The sequence below is a fragment of the Phaenicophaeus curvirostris genome, chromosome 20 (genome assembly GCF_032191515.1).
Source record: "Phaenicophaeus curvirostris isolate KB17595 chromosome 20, BPBGC_Pcur_1.0, whole genome shotgun sequence".
Lineage (NCBI taxonomy): Eukaryota > Metazoa > Chordata > Aves > Cuculiformes > Cuculidae > Phaenicophaeus > Phaenicophaeus curvirostris.
Window position 1 is genome coordinate 3,905,008 of NC_091411.1, and position 13,137 is coordinate 3,918,144.

General features: G+C 46.2%; 1 long non-coding RNA gene across 1 annotated transcript in view; it reads left to right on the top strand.

Moving 5' to 3' along the window:
- LOC138729164 (uncharacterized) overlaps nucleotides 1–13,137 on the top strand; it is a 113,893-nt gene that overhangs the window by 49,505 nt on the left and 51,251 nt on the right. The window lies entirely within an intron of this gene.

Below are 13,137 nucleotides of genomic sequence, written 5' to 3' on the forward strand. Positions count from 1 at the left end.
CTGCTCAGTTAGGAGAAACAAGCTCAGACGGTAGCTGAGGTCCAGCTGGAAGAGGTTCCCTTCTCCCTGCCATGCAGCAGCAGCCCACCCTCCATCCACTGGCCTTGACAGGGTTTGGGCAAGGCCATCAGTGGAGATGTTGCCATGAAGAGTTATCCAGATTGTTGAAATTGGGATTTTTTTTTCCTGGGAAAACACGGTTCTCATCAAAACTGAAACGTTCTTTCATTTATACACGCACACACACTGATGTGCAGAAACTTCTTCTTCCCTGGGCAGAGAAACAGGGTGGAAAGTTACTTAATTTTTAGTGAGAGAGCAACAAGCTTTGGATTCCCCCACCTCCTCATGAAAATTAGTTCAGATTTGTGATATTACAAAAGAATATCAAAGAAAGAATAGTATTTTCTCATGTCCTAGTCTGTCGGCAACCCCCACATCCCAATGACAATTCAGTTGGCTCTTAAGACTTGCATGTTGATAGCACTGCTAGAAATCTTCCTATTACAGTATTCTGTTTCACCTCTTGATAGACCAGAAAGGAAAAGTCATGCTCTAAGCTGAATGTATAACTTCCTGAGCTAGAATGACAGGTTGTCAGCTGTGGGGCTGGGTATCCTTGTCAGCAGACTGGACAGAGAAAGGATTGACTCATTACTGGTTGATGAGAAGCTTGACATGAGCTGGCAATGTGCATTCACAGCCCAGAAGGCCAACCGTATCCTGAGCTGCATCAAAAGAAGCACGGCCAGCAGGGTGAGGGAGTGGATACTGACCCTCTATTCCGCTCCTGTGAGAGACACCTCATCTGGAGTATTTTGTCCAGTTCTGGAATCCTCAACATAAGGAGGAGATGGAGCTGTTGGAACGGGTCCAGAGGAGGCTACAAAGATTGATGATCTGAGGAATGGAGCACCTCCCATACGAGGACAGGCTGAGAGAGTTGGGGTTGTTCAGCCTGGAGAAGAAAAGGTTCTGGAGAGACCTTATAGTAACCTTCCAGTACCTGAAGGGGCTACAAGAAAGCTGGAAGGGGCTGTTTACAAAGGCTTGTAGTGATAGGATGAGGGGCAATGGGTATAAACTGGAGAGGGGCAGACTTAGATTAGACATAAGGAGGAATTTCTTCACAATGAGAGTGGGGAGACACTGGAACTGGCTTCCCAGGGAAGCTGTAGCTGCCCCATCCCTGGAGGTGTTCAAGGCCAGTTTGGATGCGACTTGGGCATCCTGATCTAGTGGAGATGTCCCTGCACGTGGCAGGAGAGTTGGTACTGGATGATATTTAAGGTCACTTCCAATCCAAACTATTCTATGATTCTAAGCGTGAAGGGAAAACAAGAAATAGTAAAACCCAATATGGTTTAGAGAGATGGGACAAGTCAGTTGGTAAAGCATCAGAGGATGTGTGCTCTAATCTGAGCCAAACCACACAACTCCTTTGTGACCTTAGGCTAGTGACTGAGTTTATTTCCTTCTTTAATCCACTGTTTGTTTTCCTCCAGGCTGTAAAACCTTGAGGACAATGACTGCTCTCTGATTTTACAGCACTCATTCCAGGGCAGGCGTGGCTCCATTTATCACCAATTTAAAAAACAGAATGGGCGGGAAGGTGCTGCTAAGATGAATAGAAAGAAAACTCATATTTCTGTGGAAGTGCTGTGTAGAGATGTGATTTTTTTTCCCTGTTCCCTATGTTCCCAGTTACTTGTTCTAGGGCAAAGTGCTAAAAAACTAAGATTGATATTGATGTCATGAGTGTTAATTTTCTGAAATTTGTTTTCTTCATTTTCCAAGGAATTTCAGTGGAGCCAGATCTGAGTTAAAACAGCTCGTATGAATTTCTATTGACTTGAGACTTCTTGTAACGGTGCATTACCTGCAAACCTTGGGTTTGAAGAGGAGTGATAGCTGAAGCCTTGGTGAGCAAGGGCTGGGCTCCTGAGGTGAAATAGGAACAGGTTCATGGTCTGCAGCTGGCTCATGAAGCCAAGCTGAGAATTTGTTCTTAAAAATCCCCCAAAAGGAAGGAGAAATTCCAGAGCATAAATGCATCTGGCACATGGAGTGCCTCTTATTTGCCAGGAGGTGACATGAGCAAGACGGCTTAGCCAAGGCAGCTTTAGGCCAGCCAGAATAAACCCACATCTGCAGATCTCCTGTGCCAGCTCTGGGTTCCTGCTGCCTGGCCACCCTTGGCTGGGCCACCCTGCATGGGTGCTCCTGCCTGGAGTGTTTCCTGTCCATCCCCTTGCTGTAGGACAAGGAATTGGTGACCTTCAGGGACCACAACGGTCTCATCTTTGCAATGAAGGGAGCTGAGCCTGTGCAGGCAGAGTGCGGGCAGGGGCAGTCCTGCTTGGCTGCTACCTTGGTGCTCTTCACATTTCTTCTGCTGTTCCCTGTTTGCCCCGAGCTGAGTTTTCAACCCGGACTGCTGGGTATATTCTCCTGCTCAGTCAGACGTGTCCCAGCCTGTGATTCTTGACCAGTCTCTACCAATTAGAGAAATCTGCAGGGGTTGTCAATCCAGCTCACCTCTGTAGCATTGAGGCTGTATGGGGAGCAATGGGCATCTGCTTCTGCCAGCCCATGGCCAGAGCCAGGGAAGGGGAACGGTGAAAGCGGGCAGTGCTATTGATGTGGAAATTTCTGCTACACCAAAATCGACATGTGAGCATCCAATAAACTCAAGCACTGCTGGTTGTAATTACTGACAACAGCAGGGCTGGAAGGAAGGCAGAGACATGTGGAGGTCTTCTTAGTATGGCCAGCAGAGCCTTGGAAGAGGAATCATGTCCTCCCTCGTGCACATGGGTTGTGGAAGGGCTTTGCCATAGGCCCAGTCAGGTATGTCTGGAGGGCTTTCTCAGGTCAGTCACTACTCTCACATGACTCCTGATCATCAATAAGCAGAAGTAGGACATAACCAGTCACTATTGTGAAATGTTACTCAGATAGACAGGGTTTGTCACCAGATGGGAGGTTGGGACCAGCTCCTAGATCTGCCTCTTGCCAGGATAGTCCTATGATGCAAAGGAGTGGGAGGGTGCAGGATGGCTCTCCACCTCCAGCGTCTGTGTCCCTGCCATGACCTCCCACCTCTCTGCTGCTGTAATCGTCTTTCTGCCATACCGCCTGTCCTCTAAGCACATTTCCCTCCCCCGCACATGAAGTGAGACGATCATCTGGGTGGTACCCACGTGGTGTCAGAAGCTGCTGGAATTTCGTGACCCAAGGGGATGCTGTTCCTGTGGCCTTGGCTCCAGCCCATGGCTGCAGGATAGGAGGCTGCACCATGTCCAGACTTTGGGAGAGCCCTCTAGGCCCCTTGTGTATGCAAACCACTTTGTTTCTCAGCATGACACAGGCAGCCTGGAATTTGTTGAATTTTAAGTGGCTGCACTAGGCAGCACATTTGTTGCTGTGCTGAACTGCTTCACCTCCTACTGCTGCTGCCATGGGATTTTTTCCAACAGCAACACCCAATGTAGGACACGAGCAGACCAGATACTTGGTCTCCTCTGGTACCCAAGTAGCCTTGTGTCACCCCTCTGCCTTTACTTCAAGGAGAGAAAGTCAAATAATAGGCAGGTTACTGTACCAAACTTCTTGTATTGAGTGCACTCAGGCAAAGCAGAGGAGTGTAAGGGCACAACATCTCCTAGAACATCTTTGAAGCGATATATTGAGCAAGGACACAGAAATCTAGTATGGTTCCTGTCGCATGTAGACACTGGAAAAACTCCTCCTCTGTTCTGTGGATAGGTTTTTCACCATGAGACCACTTGGTTTGCTCAAGACTGGAGCCCAGGAGTGAGTTACATGGACAGCTTTTAGATGACTAAGGGATAAGATTGCTGTGTGGCACAGGGAGAACCAAACCAAGAAGGGAGAAGCACCTTAGTCTCTCTTAAAATCTCTCTTGAAGCCAGAAGAGGTCAGGTGCAGGGCTTCCTAGTTCTTATCTAGGAGAACTCTCTCTGTTTCACCAAGGTTTTTTGCTTTCAGTACTTATTTAGGAGTTGTTGCAACTCTGCAGCACAAGGTGGTTTATCCTCTTGGAAATTAATTTCTGGTCATCTAAGACCCTTCCACTGTTTCATGCCTTCCTGAACATAACCCTCTGCTTTTCCTTATACTTCTCCCTGTGATTTTTCCGGCATCAGAAAATACTCAGAGATACAGAGGAAAGCTCATGATAAAAACAGTGGAAAACATTGCTTGGTCAAACCAAAAGATTATTTACTATTTACTTCTGCAGTAGTCCAGGCCCAATTGATCACAGAATTGAGAACAGTATTCATAGCCAAACTCCAGACAAGGTTTTAGAAGAGACACTGTGGGGCAGATGCTCTTCTTCTGACCACATTGGTATAGATAAGTTGAAATCAGGGAGTTAAACCAGTGCCCATCAGTTAAGGAGGGACTTTTCCAGTGTTATTCAGGTACACAATGTACCTGTGCGCGACTGCGAAGTCAGTTCAGAGTGGAAAGCCTGCTTCTCATTCATGAGGATGTTTCAGGGGCAGACAGTACCAGCAGGAAAATAATATAATCAGGTCAGATGAGTAAGGTTTTTCTCCTGAAGTGAGTACAAGATGTACTTACAGAGATATTGCTTATTTCCACCTGTTGCTGGAGTGGCATCTCGGTCAAGTTTTGCAAGAATACATTTGTACCGTCAGGGTCAGGTTAGCTGGACATTTTCCCTTCTGTTTCTGTGCATAGAAGGAAGCTGGCTGTGAAAATATTCCCTTCATAACCCAGGGCTTTGCTTTTCTCTTTGCTGTTGATGTCCCTAGCAAACGATCTGATGAAGCAGAGCTCTTGACTCTGATCTGCACCAGCCTCCCTGCTCTACGTGCCTGTTAGTCTGTCAAGAGCAAACCACAGGTAGCTATTGTTGTGTGAACATTGAGGGGTTGCTGAGGATACAGGACATCGCATGAGTGATGGATATTTTAAAGTGGCAAATGCAAACAAATGAAGAAAATAATAAAAATAATAAAAAAATTCTATAAATATATTAACAATAAAAGGAGGATTAGGGAGAATATACAGTCCCTATTGGATGCAGAAGGAACAACAATGACAGGGGATGAGGAAAAGGCTGAGGTACTTAATGCCTTCTTTGCCTCAGTCTTTAATTGTAAAGAAAGTTGTTCCCTCTGTGTACAAACCCAGGAGCTAGAGGAGTAAAACGAGGCTCCCGTGATCCAAGAGGAGGTGGTCAGAGCCTTGCTAGCCCGACTAGACACCCACAAGTCTATGGGGCCGGATGGGATTCTCCCAAGGGTATTGAAGGAGCTGGCGGATGTGCTGGCCAAACCCCTTTCCATCATCTTCCAACAGTCCTGGAAGACTGGGGAAGTCCCACTGGACTCGGGGCTGATGTTGTGCCCATCTACAAGAAGGGTCGCAGGGAGGACCCAGGGAACTACAGGCCTGTCAGTCTGACCTCAGTGCCAGGGAAAGTCATGGAGCAGGTGATCTTGAGTGCTGTCATGAAGCACATGCAAGAGAACCGGGTGATCAGGCCCAGTCAACATGGGTTCACAAAAGGCAGGTCTTGCCAAACAAACCTGATCGCCTTCTATAACAAAGTGACTCGGCTGCTGGATGAGGGAAAGGCTGTGGATGTATCTTCCTGGACTTCAGTAAAGCCTTTGACACAGTTTCTCACAGCATTCTGCTTCGGAAACTGTCACCTCTGGCCTGGACAGGCGCACACTGTCCTGGGTGGAAAACTGGTTGGATGGCCGGGCCCAGAGAGTGGTGGGAAATGGAGTTAACTCCAGCTGGAGGCCAGTGACAAGTGGGGTTCCCCGGGGCTCGGTGCTGGGTCCAGTCCTGTTCAATGTCTTTATCAATGACCTGGATGAAGGCATCGAGTGCACCCTTAGCAAGTTTGCAGATGACACTAAGCTGGGTGGAAATGTGGATCTGAGGGAGGGTCGGGAGGCTCCAAAGGGATCTGGACAGGCTGGACCACTGGGCTGAGGCCAATGGGATGAGGTTTAACAAGGCCAAATGCCATGTCCTGCATTTGGGGCACAACAACCCTGTGCAGCTACAGACTAGGAGAAGTCTGTCTAGAAAGCTGCCTGGAGGTGTTGGTTGACAGCGACTGAACAAGAGCCAGCAGTGGCCCAGGTGGCCAAGAAGGCCAATGGCATCTTGGCTTGGATCAGAAACGGCATGACCAGCGGGCCCAGGGAGGTTCTTCTCCCTCTGTACTCGGCACTGGTGAGACCGCGCCTCGAATCCTGTGTTCAGTTCTGGGCTCCTCACCACAAGAAGGATGTTGAGGCTCTGGAGCGAGTCCAGAGAAAAGCAACGAAGCTGGTTGAGTCACCTTCCCTGGAGGTGATTAAGGGATGGGTGAATGAGGTGCTGAGGGACATGGTTTAGTGACTGATGGGAATGGTTGGACTTAATGATCCAGTGGGTCATTTCCAATCTGGTGATTCTATGATTCTATGAAAATCTGATTATACTGTGCTGTTCCTGGTTATTTTGTGGAAAGGATTATATGGCATGGATTAGGGGAAGAATGACTTTCATTACCTTCCTTTCATATGTCACAGCTAGGCACAGATGAACTTTCCTTTTCCTGTTGCCTTCTCTGGGAATAATGCAGGCCAGAACTGTGAAGTGTCAGCAATGAGACCAGAGGATCTTGTAGCTGATTTGCTCCAGACTCCAGATTTTCCCAAGGAGGGCAGTGGTGACATAGTCTCAACTTAAAATCATGGCCTGTTTTGCCTTAATATGCCCTCAAATCCTTGAAGTTCATTCTGCCAAGGTATGGTTTTGAGTGATACTTGTTTCAGTATTGACGCAGGGCTTCAAGTTTTAGGTTGCTACTGACACGTGAATTGCATACTATAAGAATCTGCTGGGTAGGAGTTGTCTTTTTTCCGTGCAGGGTTGCCCTGAGTTTCCTCAGACAATGCTTCCATAGACAGGGTGTCTCCCAAAATAGCTCCGGGCATGGCTAAAACGGTGGGGCAGGACACTGCTGGTGTGCCAAGTGGCGTGGCTGCATGCCAGCCAGATGAACAGAGCCAGAGCTGAGCAGAGCCAGGCTGCCAGTTCCACCACTACCCTTGCTCCTGCTCCCCCAAACCTTAGGGGCATCACTGACGCACACAGGAACGTTTTCACAGGAGAGAAAAATTAGGAAGCAAAACCCAGATGGTTTCAAGGAAAGCACAATGAGATAGAGTAGTTGCATGATGAAGCAGTAATTCAGGGAGGTCTCTTCTAGATGTGCTCTAAGGAAATTCATGATGGAAGGTTTGCGTCAGATTCAGACCTTTTCCACTGTATTTCTGATTCAGCCACAGCCTTTCTCCAGTGCTGAAAAAACTATTTACAAAGGAAAAAGTTCTGACGTCAGACTTGGCTCAGTGGTTCAGCAAGCAGCGAGATGTCTGTGAAGCCACAGAGAGAATAACTCTGCAAAGATAGAGCCCTCGAGGTGGGTAAGTGCAGAGATGATTAAGTCCAGGCTCTTAAACCTGATGCTTTGCGAAACAGATCATTATCTGGGGTGAAAAGGAAGGAATATTTTATCACATTGCATATGTTCACGTGTAAACTCATCCCAGGCATCAGGTTCTGGCTGAGGGCAGAGACACAAAAGAGAAGCCAGCACAAATTGACCTTAGGCTTCCTATGTCTTTCATGTATGTGGTAATGACCATGTATGTGTAATGACCTTTAGCTTCTGCATCTGAGAGTAATTAACATTTTCTCATGTGCTGGCAATTTCCTGGGACTAATTTGACTCTTGAAATGAACAGTGGGGATGTATTTAATCCTCCTTTGCACATCTCCTCCCACATTTGTGTTACGAAACATTTTGCTCTCCATGCCTATTCCCTAATAGCTTTATGGCTTTCTTTGGCAGAGACTTTATGGACCATTTTCCACTGGATGAATAAATAAACACATAGCCAGTAGCCCTTACGCACGCTTATCTCAGAGCTGTGCCAGTGAGACAGACCCTGCTACCCTGGGATACACATGAGAGAAGCAATTAGAGCCTTACATTAGACACATGATGGAACCATGACTCCTTAGCATGGACATTGGAGGCAGGACTTGCCTTCAGTGCAGCTTGGCCACCTCAGGGCCCTGATAGAGAGGTCGTAGTAACTCAGCTGGAAGGTGGTATGGGCTCACTGGGGCTCAGGGACTACAATGCTTCTTTGTCTGGTTGGTGGAGAGGAGATGAGGGGAAAACCACCTATGTGTGTGTCAGTGCCAGGACCTTGCTCAGGAGAAGTAACTGACCTCCTGTGAGCTTTGAAATGCATTGACCTGTGGTCTGACACCATATAAAAGATCTTAGTGAGCATCATGGTACCAAGAAATCACTTGCTTGGATGGAGAGAATGTATGTAATAACCGTACAAGAAGAAAACCCAGTGAGGTCCTTCTCTCTGGTTTTGTGAAGGATGCCCAGTCTTCAGCAGACCAGAATTTTATGAGTGATATTACTCATGTTAACATATACATCTTGGTTCATGCTGGATTCTGTGAACCTCACTGAAACTTGCATATATTTTTTCTTTATGGTCACCATCACCTGGACAATTTAAATCAATACTGAGATGTGTTTTAGTGCTTACAGAAAACCTTAACAATCAAGAGTGAAGTAAATTAAAAAAATAAAAAATAGAACCCCATTCTCCCCCTGCTCCCACTTTAAGCTGTAGAACGCCTTTGTGTAGGACAGTGTGGACACTGAAAATTTGAAAATTTGCATGATTCAAGCACATACTAAATACAATCCTAAAATAGAAGTTTTCTGTGGGAATTTCTGTACCTCAGGAAGTCCCAGGGCCTCAGATTGCTAAAAGCTGAGTGAATGTTTTGGGGAAATATTGTATGTCTTTGCCCTGTACATCTGCACATGGCTGGGGAGGTCTGGGACATGCCTGTGGAAATGCTTTCATGGTAGATCTCCAGCTGCAGGCAGCAGGAAGCACAGGGACACTTCTGAAAATGGTTCCAGTGTTGCTTCCTGGTACTGGCAAATTATCAATGATCCAGTGGGGGAAAATAAATGGTGTTCTTGTGCCAGGTCCCAGGCTACAGCTGCAGAATGATGTGGATACACCTTTATGACCAGTACAGGATGAGTGCCCACACTAGAGGAGGCCACGCTCTCTCTACTTCTTCTGATCAGTATTAATTACCCATTTCCTGATGTGAGCCTTTCAACCTGCTTACCTGTCCTTTCCAGAAACCTGGTCATTTAAGTAATGCCTCTATGGTTTCCCCAGGTGGGTTGTGGAAGAGTATCCCCAAGCGGGTTGCTGGCAGCCGTCTTGTGCACTTGGCGTGGGAGACTCCTTCTTTGTATCACTCTTCCCCTCCCTCCAACACACCCTTTCTGTTGGCTGCAGTTCTGAAGAACCTGCTTGCCCACACAAAACTCTTACCCTACCTCAAATGAAATTAGGGATTAAGAAATAAACGTTCTTCAAGAGAGACTGGAGAATCAGTTTGCTAAGGGTTCTACGAGTCTGGTCTTCAGGAGCTGATCTTCAAACCAGCGTCTCAAATGATCGATGATGAGATATTTCAGGGTTTCAGGTGGTGTCATGGATGGAAATACTTTACATATGATGTAGTAGCAATTGATAGTTTAAGGTAAATCAAATGTTTGGATCTTTAGCTACACTTAATCATAAACCAATTCAATACTTAGCAAGGTGATTGTGTAGAACGTATTGTAATCAAAAACATGACTTAATTACATGGCAAGGTTCACTTTTATTTAATACGTGGTAAAATAAGTATGTATGCATATATGCATGTGTACACAGAGATATATGGAGTCATAGAATAGTTTGGGTTGGAAGGGACCTTAAAGTTCACACAGTTCTAACCTTGCTGCAATGGGCAGGGACACATCCCACTAGATCAGGCTGCACAAGGCCCCATCCAACCTGGAAATCAGTATTTGACCATAAAATGAATATGAGCAATCAAAGTTACAAAGATATATACATATATTTAAGTATACAGATAGACAGTGAGGTAGATAGAGACAAGTAGAGAGGCTAGCCTGAAAGTTTCTCTCTTGAGATTGGTCAGAATACTCACATGCAAAGAATACATTGGCATTCCTCAACAGACAGTGGTCAGATCTCAAGCTTTGCTTTGGCCTTTTCAATTGCTGTGTTAGCAAACAATATTGTACGCTACCCCTGAGCAGCATCCCAGCTCAGAGAGAGATTCTGGTCCCAGCCAACTGCAACCCAGGACAGGTTAAGGGGCCTTCAGTAAGATCGCTACCTTATAAAATCCAAGATAATTGACTTTTGTCACATATTTATATTCATTTGGGTGTTTTGATATTCATTTTGACCTCGACTTGAATGTTTTATTTCTGGTAACTACTACGAGTTACATGACCACCCCACTTGGGCCACACTCCAGGTACTTTCAGGTGTTATGAGGTGACTGAAGCTCAATCTCTCTCTTAGGTAATAGCAGGGCCTTTTCCCAGGTGTGCGGGAGCACCGAGGGGATGCCTAAGCGTGCTAGATCACTGCATCTTAACAAAGGGCACTCTCCTGCTGTGTGCCTGGGCGCAATGACTAATTGTCTGTCCCCTTCTTCAGGCACTAAGGGAGCCTTTTTCCCAAGCACGGCAGTTTCAGCTAGGGCAAGAGGATGTCTTGGCATTCTGAATTGCTGCCTCTGTACAATGGGAATTCTTTTCCCCAAAGGGTCTGATCCAACGTGGGCTTGGGAGCCTGGAGAGAGGGGAAGGTGGTTCTGTTCCAGGCGAGCCAGAAGTTTTGCTGCAGTGCCTAATATGGCCTGTGCAGCCTAGCAGGTTTGAGGAATTGCACAATCACAGGTGGAAACAGCCCAGGAAATGTCTCCCAGATCAGTTTCACATTTCTAAATCTGTGAAGCAAATATACATTTCAGGCTTAAAGAGGCACAGAGATTGTATAGGGCTTTTTTGGAGGCTGCTCCGAAAGTTTCAGCCCAACCCCCCTTGGAGGCCCTGTGTGTGTCCGCAGGATCTGATACTGTTTTCCTTAGTACAATGGCACTTGATTTCTATTGACACAAACCACCATAGGTACTTTTTTGTTCAGTGTGAAGTACAAACAAGCTATCGTAGTTTATTATTTTGGTACTGAAATGAGATGCAGGCATTAACATTAGCCAGGCTTGAGAATCATAGAAAAGTTTGGCTTTGAAGGGACCTTAAAGATCATCTAATTCCAATCCCCTGCGATGGGCAGGGACATGTCCCACTGGATCAGGCTGCCCAAGGCCCATCCAGCCTGGCCTTGAACCCCTCCAGGGATGGGGCAGCCACCACTGCTCTGGGCAACCTGGGCCAGTGGCTCCCCACTCTTATCATGGAGAAATTCATCCTTATGTCTAGTCCAAATCTGCCCCTCTCCTGTTTATTGCCATTGCCCCTTGTCCTAGCACTACAAAGCTTTGTGAACAGTCCCTTCTCAGGTTTCTTGTAGCCCCTTCAGGTACTGTAAGGTCACTATAAGGTCTCCTTGGAACCTTCTCTTCTCCAGGCTATATACAGCTTACTTTGCAGTGGGATAATTGCTTACAGTTTATTGATTCTCCTCCTGTGGAAAAAAAAAACCTTATTTGTTAATGAAAGCAAATCTTTTATGGTAGTGGAGGCCAAATATTGCTTTGTAAAGATGAGAAATGCTAGATTGTTAGGTGCACAAGAAAGCACAGTAGATTTCTTTGTGCTTCAAAGCTTTCTGTCTGTCTTCCTCTTTTTGCTGAAGAGGGATTAATAAACTCTAGGAGTGTTGCCAGGCGTACAGGAGATCACAGAATTGTAGAATGGTTTGGTTTGGAAGGGACGATAAAAGTGATTCAGTCCAACCCCTTGCAGCGAGCAGGGATATCTTCTCCTGGATCCGGTTGCTCAAAGCCCCATCCAACCTGGGCCAGGGCCTACTCACCCTCAGCGTAAAAAGTTTCTTCCTAAAATTTAGTCTAAACTTCTCTTCTAGTATAAAACAATTACCGTTTGTCTTGTTGCTACAGGCCCTGCTAAAACATTTTTCCCAATCTTTTTTATAAGCCCCCTTTAAGTACTGAAAAGCTTTGGTAAGATCTGCTAGGAGCCTTCTTTTCCCCAAGCTCAACAATCCCAACTCTCTCAGCCTCTCTTCACACTGGAGGTGTTCCAGACCTTTGATAATTTTTGTGGCCTCCTCTGGACTCACTCAAACAGATCCATGTCTTTCCTGTGCTGAAGATTCCAGAACTGGACACAGTACTCCAGATGAGGTCTTACCAGACTGGAGCAGAGGGGCAGAATCACATTCCTTGACCTGCTGGCCATGGTTCTTTTGATGCGGGCCAGGGTATGGTTGGTCTTCTGGGCTGCAAGTACCCGTTGCCAGCTCATATCCAGCTTCTCATCCGCCAGGACTCTTAGGTCCTACTCTGCAGGGTTACTCTTAATCTCTTAATTCCCCAGCCTGTATCAATACTGAGGGTTGCCCTGACCCAGGTACAGGACCTTGCACTTCACCTTGTTGAACCTTCTGAGATTTTCACAAGCTTGTCAAGGTCCCTCTGGATGGCATCCTTCCCCTCAGTGACAACCTCACAGCTCAGCTTGGTAGATGAGATGTTCAACTCTTGCTGGGGGCATAATGAGCTCTCATGGTCAGCCTTTTGATATCATGAAAAATGATGCTTTTCTTTTGCAAAACTACCCTTAAATTTAGCCTGTATGAGCTGGTGTATGATTTGCAACTTGTTGTCAGCCAACATCAAGGTTGTTTTCCATCTATTCATAAAAGGTTGACCTTGATTTTTGTCCCTGGAAACTGCAACGTATAAGCTGCTCTGTTGAATTAATGTATGATAAAGTTCATTATGATTCATAAGGGTGGTTCAGCCCAAAACACAAGACATGCAAACCAAAATGAGAGACGCTATGTAAGGTCTCATAAGTCTCTACTGTCAGTGGACAAATGCTACTTGTGGTGAGTGAAGAAAACCATGACCTCACACTAGGATAAGAAGTGAATTGGGACTAGAGAAAGGAAATTACAAAGGGAGGGAGGATATTATTTTCATGCTGCACAAAATACGTTG